A 5712-nucleotide genomic window follows, 5' to 3' on the forward strand; every position below is an offset into this window, starting at 1 on the left:
TTAGTGCTCCAACTTTATTCTTGTTTTGCAAAGTTGTTTTTGCTATTCTAAGTCTCTTGCAGTTCAAATCAGTTTTAGAATCTTCTCTATTACTAGAAGAACTTTTGATGGGGACTGTGTTAGTCTGTAGGCAATTTGAGAATTGGCATCGCGCCAGAGATATAGCTCAGCGGCATAAGTGCCTGCCTGGCTAGCACAAGGTCCTGAGTTCGATTCCCGGTACCAAAAAAAAAAAAAAAAAGAACGAGCGCGCGCGCGAGAGAGAATTGGCATCTGAACATCGTGTCTTCTTATCCTTTAGCACACTATACCCCTCCATTTTTTTTAAGTGTTCTTCAACTTTTTTGAGCACTGGTCTGTAGTTTCCAGCACACAGGTATTGCAGATGCGAAAAACCGGAACTACCGCGTTATCCTTCAGATGTAAGATGTTGAAATCACTTTTGGAAACAGTTTAACAACAACGTGCATTTACCATACGGTCCAGCTATACAATTTGGTGGCATTTTCACAAGAGAAATTAAGAGTGTGGGCAAGGGGAAGAGAGCAGGCGGGCAAGGAAGGAGAGGGAGGGAAGGGAGGGGCGTGGGGAGGGAAGAGAGGAAGACACCCCACCCCCACCCCCACCCCTACCTGGCGGCGGGGAGGTCCAGCCCAGTCCGCTGTTCACAAAGAGCGTCCCGCCTGAGCCCGGTGCGCTCCACTGCACCGGTCGCGCGCTGGGAGCCGCCGCAGAGCAGCCGGAAAGCGAGGGCCAGGGTCCCGGGTGGGAGCGGCCGCCTGAGCATCGCATCCTGGGGATGGGAGACTCGCCCCTCTTCACGACCAGAGCGCAGGTCTTCCAGATTGACCCCAGAACCAAGATGATCTGGGTGCCTCTGAGCCAACAGGAGGTGGCCGTTTCCTATTTCTACGATGTCACAAGGAACAGCTATCGGATCATCAGTGTGGACGGAGACAGGGTGATCATACACAGCACCATCACACCGAACATGACCTTCATCAAAACGTCGCAGAGGTTTGGGCAGTGGACCGACCGCAGAGCCAACACGATGTTTGGTCTGGGGTTTTCCTGCGATCAGCAGCTGAAGAAGTTTGCAGAGAAATTCCAGGAGGTCAAAGAAGCCGCCCAACTAGCCAGAGAAAAATCCCAGGAGGTCAAAGAAGCTGAACAACTAGCCATAGAAAAATCCCAGGTGCAAATGGAGACCTCGAATCACCGTTCCCCAGCATCCAATGTCGATGGGACCGGCGAGGGAAGGGCCCCTCCCGCAGGCCACGCAGACACACAGCTCAAGGCCGAGGAGAAGCCGAAGGCTGCTGCGACGCCGAGCCCCGCGCAGCTGGGGAAGTGGGAGCTGGAGCTGCAGACCCTGAGGGACAGCAACGCGCAGCTGAGCACGGCGCTGGAGGACGCGGCGGCCAGCGTGGAGCAGTGGAAGAAGCAGGTCCGCGCCTGCCGGGAGGAGAACGAGCGGCTGCAACGCCAGATCCAGGCGCTGGAGGAGCAGCGCGGCGAGACCCACCCGGAGCGGGACGGCGCCACCCAGCTGAGGAGCAGAATTGCGGCGCTGGAGTCAGAACTCCGGGCGAAGGAGACGGAGGTGAAAGATCTCCGGAAACAAACCGAAGCCCTACTTCAGCTCCAGTCGGAGCGTGCATGTGCCTTTGAAAAGCTGGAGGGCGCGGAGAGAGACAATCACAGCTTGGAAGGCGAAGTGCGCGGTTTGAAGGCGGACCTCTCCGAGAGTAAGTGCAGACAGCGCCACCTGAAGTCGGACCTGAAGAGCTTCGTGGACCGGCTGGACCAAAAGATCAATGCCCTCCATGAAATCAGCCAAGGCCTGGCCGAGCTGGGCGCCGACGAGGACTAGGAGTGGCCGCTCCTGTGACTGCGGGCGCGGTGGGCAGCGTTCCCAGCCCGGGAGCGCCGGCCACTCACTCTTCTCCTGGGCGGGGATCTCCTCTCGCTTCCCGGCCTTTCGAGGTTGTGGATGTATGGCAGATTCTGACTCAGGCATCCAGAACAGATCTACCTTAAAGGTTTACATGGTTAGGGCAGAAATGTTTATATCGTTCTTAAGATATTCATGAGCTTCTGCAACCTCATGAATTGAAAAAATAAACGAGCTTTTTCTAATTCAAATATCAATATCCTTTATGACAGGCCGTTTTGCTCCTTTTATCGAATAGCAGAGTATAGAACTGTCCCCCAAGTTCCAGGCTGTGGGGGCGTGGAGGGGATAGTTTCTCTCAGTCAACATTGCGATGCTCTAAAGCAAGCATTTAGTAGAGACCTGTCCGGAGAAAAAAGCACTTCCTGGCGGCGAGTTCCGGCCTCTTGCGGCGTGGGAGGCGCTTGCATCTGCCCCAGTGCATTCATTCATCCAGTATGACCGTGTGTTCGGTTGCGACAACGCTCCTTGCCCTGGTTTGAATCTCTAAGCAGATGCTTGCGCTGTGGGGGCGGCTTTCGGTGAGGGTGCCTAGCTCAGTGCCTGACACAAGTAGGTACTTGATACTTGTTCCAAAATATCTTTCAAAAGAGAAATAAAAACATGCACCTAGAACACTTTTATACAAATGCCTCAGGGCTAGGATTAGAGGTGTGCACTACCAAGCCCTCTTCTTAACTGTCTCTTTCCGTAATACTCTCTGCCTGCTCCTGATGGTGGCTACCAAAATCTCCGTTGGTTTCAGGAGCGCTCTAGCTGGGGATATAGCTCAGCGGCACAGTGCCTGTCTGGTAAGTGCAAGGTCCTCAGTTCGATTCCTAGTACCAAAAAGAAAAAAAGAAAAAAAAAAAAAAAAAAAAAAGAGCCCTTAGTCTTGAATTCAGCGCATTCCGTTTCAAATAAAGTCAGGTCCTGCCGTGAGAATGTTGTCGCACTCTCTTTTAGGGGTCTACTTTTCCTCTTGGGTAAAACCTCTGAGCCACAGCCTGAGAGGCAAAAACTGGACAGCTTTCCTCAGCGTGCAGCTTTGTGGACGTGCTGCTGCGCAGGGTGGCCTGGAGCTCACTTTATAACCCAGGCTGGCCTCGAACTCACAAAGATCCTCCTGCCTCAGCCTCCCGAGCACTGGGATTACAGGCGTGAGCCACCATACCCGGCTTATATAGTCATTTTTATTTTTAACATTTCAGAGTTAGTAATATAAGAGCCAGAGCTTTCTCCCAGACTCAATTTTATAAATTCTGCTTTAGGAACAGACCAAAGAGGATACTTCTTATCTAATTTGGTTTCTGGGAAGACTTCATTTATGTCCTCAGTAGCCATCCTAGCAAATAGAGTATGTTTTTCATTTTCTCCAACTATTGCTCATGTTTCATGACCCAGGGCTTTGAGAGAGGCACAAGCTCAGCACAACTTTTCGCATCTTCCTTTGCTTTGGCATCCACCTGAGCAGCACATTTATCTTCTCACACAGGAACCTTCAGGGCACTGAACTTCACTGGATGTTCTTTCAACATTTGATTAAGAAGCTTTAGAATTCTGGCCAAGGGGCTGGGGATTTAGCTCAGTGGCACAGTGCCTGCCAGGCAACCGTGGGGTCAAGAGTTTGATTCCCCATACTGGGAAAAAAAAGGAATCCAGGCCAAATTCAGTCTCTTACTAACTATGGTGACCGCCGGGAAAAGGTTCTAACTCACATGGCTGTCTTCTCATCTGTCAAATGAAAATAACAATAATTTCCATCCCAGAGTTTTGTTGTGAAAATGTATGTTAAGTACTAAGGGGAAATTTGTTTAAAAAGGAAAGATCCTATGCAGGCTTTCCCAATGGCTTAATGAGGGGATTGATCTTCTTTCGCCCGGAAAATGAAGACAAAATTGAAAGAAATATATTTTGTGACTCTGGAAACTGACCATTGGTACATGTGAGTTTCAAAAGTGCTTTTTCAAGAAAAAGTACTGAAACACAATAAGAAAAAAAATCTAATTTTATGTCATTTCAGTCTGGGAATATTCTCATTTACCCCACTCCTGGAACAGAAGTTCTAGCAGAATGGGCAAGAGTGCCAAGTTGAGGACTGGCAGCCTTGCCTGCCAAGGATGACTTTGTTGCCAATCAGCCTAGGTGCAAGGGGGAGCAAAGGGAAGCAAGGGGGAGGGAATGCTGGCTGCCGGCCAAGTCATGCCCGCTCCAGCAAGGCCAGGGAAAAAAAACAAGAGAGTCCGGCACTTCTCCTCTGTCTCAACTTGATTTGAAGCGGAGCATCAAAAGCACACGTCCAAGAGCACTGTGAAAGGCACCAGCATGGGCTGGAGATGTAGCTCAGCGGCATAAGTGCTTGCCTGGTAAGCCTGATGTCATGAGTTCGATTCCCGGTACCCCCCCCCACCAAAAAAAAAGGCACCAGCAATCTCCAGAGGCAAACTTCAAATCAGGGCCGAATCACTGCAAGCCTATGATGCTGGTTGCGCAAACAGAAGAGCAGCATCCTAACTGGGTTTTAACAAGGACATCTGGAGAACAAAATCATCCAAACTATACCTGATAAGCTGCCACATATCTTGAGGGAGGTAGAAGTCTATGCGCATGTGCAGGTCTGCCTGGGAGAAAAGAGGTCTCTGGCTATCTACTTCTTACTGGCCGCGTTGTGGGCCTCTGTGTACACTAAGTAAATCCTGGTGCATAATCATACTTCATCTAACCTTTCAAGTCATGCACAAATTCATCAGCAGGTGGTGGAAGCTTTACTGACCCAAAGCATTTAAACACAACCTCTGACCAACTCTTGCCTCACCACTGAGCTATGCTGAAGCAGAGATGGCTCTTGGAAGCCAGTTTTCATAGAAAAATAAGAACTTTAAAAGGAGCAACTTAGCCTTCTCATGTGCTAAAGAGATTCATTTTAGCAGTTTCTCCTCAGGTAAGAAACCACAGTCCTTAAGATAGTGGTCAGCGTAGAACTGCTGGTTAGACATTGTATTCATTGTGAAGTGATCTTTATCAGTATTGGGATTAGACAGTTTTTCCCTATAAACTGTACTCCTGTTTGAGAGTTAGACTTTTGGTCCTAAAGTTTAAGATGTGTGACTGTGAAACTATGCATACGAACAATAATCCTCTTATAACAAGAGAAATGGCCACGTGCACTGTATACATACCATTTGTTTGTCTCCATATCATTCTCCCCTTTAAAAATGTGCCATCAGATTGGAAGTTTTAAGTTCATGGTACAAGCAGTGCTGTGGATGAGCCTCCTGAGACAGACAACTTTGTAATGGTAGGAAAGTAGAGCATATCCCTGATGCTTGTATTACTGCAGTCACACCAGCAGACTTGTATGTGATCAAAATCAAATTGTCAGTCTGCCAAGCTAGAAATCACTACTGGCTATTTCCTTTGGCTGATTCAGGCCTTTAAGAAATCATATTAGAATTAAGTTTATTATTTTTGTTCACTGAAAAGAATAAATCACTTTTAAAAAGTGCTTCAAAGAAAAAAAGAGCAACTGAGCAGGGCATGGTGGCACATGCCTGTAATCCCGGCACTTGGGAGGCTGAGGCAGCAGGATCGTCACAAGTTTGAGACCAGCCTGAGCTACAAAGTGAGCTCAAGCCCAGCCTGAACTGCATAGAGAAACCCTGTCTCAAAAAGACAAAAAAAAAGCAGAAGAAGAAGAAGAAGAAGAAGAAGAAGAAGAAGAAGAAGAAGAAGAAGAAGAAGAAGAAGAAGAAGAAGAAAAAGAAAGAAAGAAAGAAAGA

At 48.5% G+C, this 5712-nt stretch overlaps 1 pseudogene; it reads left to right on the plus strand.

Moving 5' to 3' along the window:
* Positions 1-638: 638 nt before the first annotated feature.
* Positions 639-2131, plus strand: LOC102014714 (annotated as a pseudogene).
* The last annotated feature ends 3581 nt before the right edge of the window (positions 2132-5712 follow it).

The sequence above is a fragment of the Chinchilla lanigera genome, unplaced genomic scaffold (assembly GCF_000276665.1).
Source record: "Chinchilla lanigera isolate Chin_1 unplaced genomic scaffold, ChiLan1.0 scaffold00154, whole genome shotgun sequence".
NCBI lineage: Eukaryota > Metazoa > Chordata > Mammalia > Rodentia > Chinchillidae > Chinchilla > Chinchilla lanigera.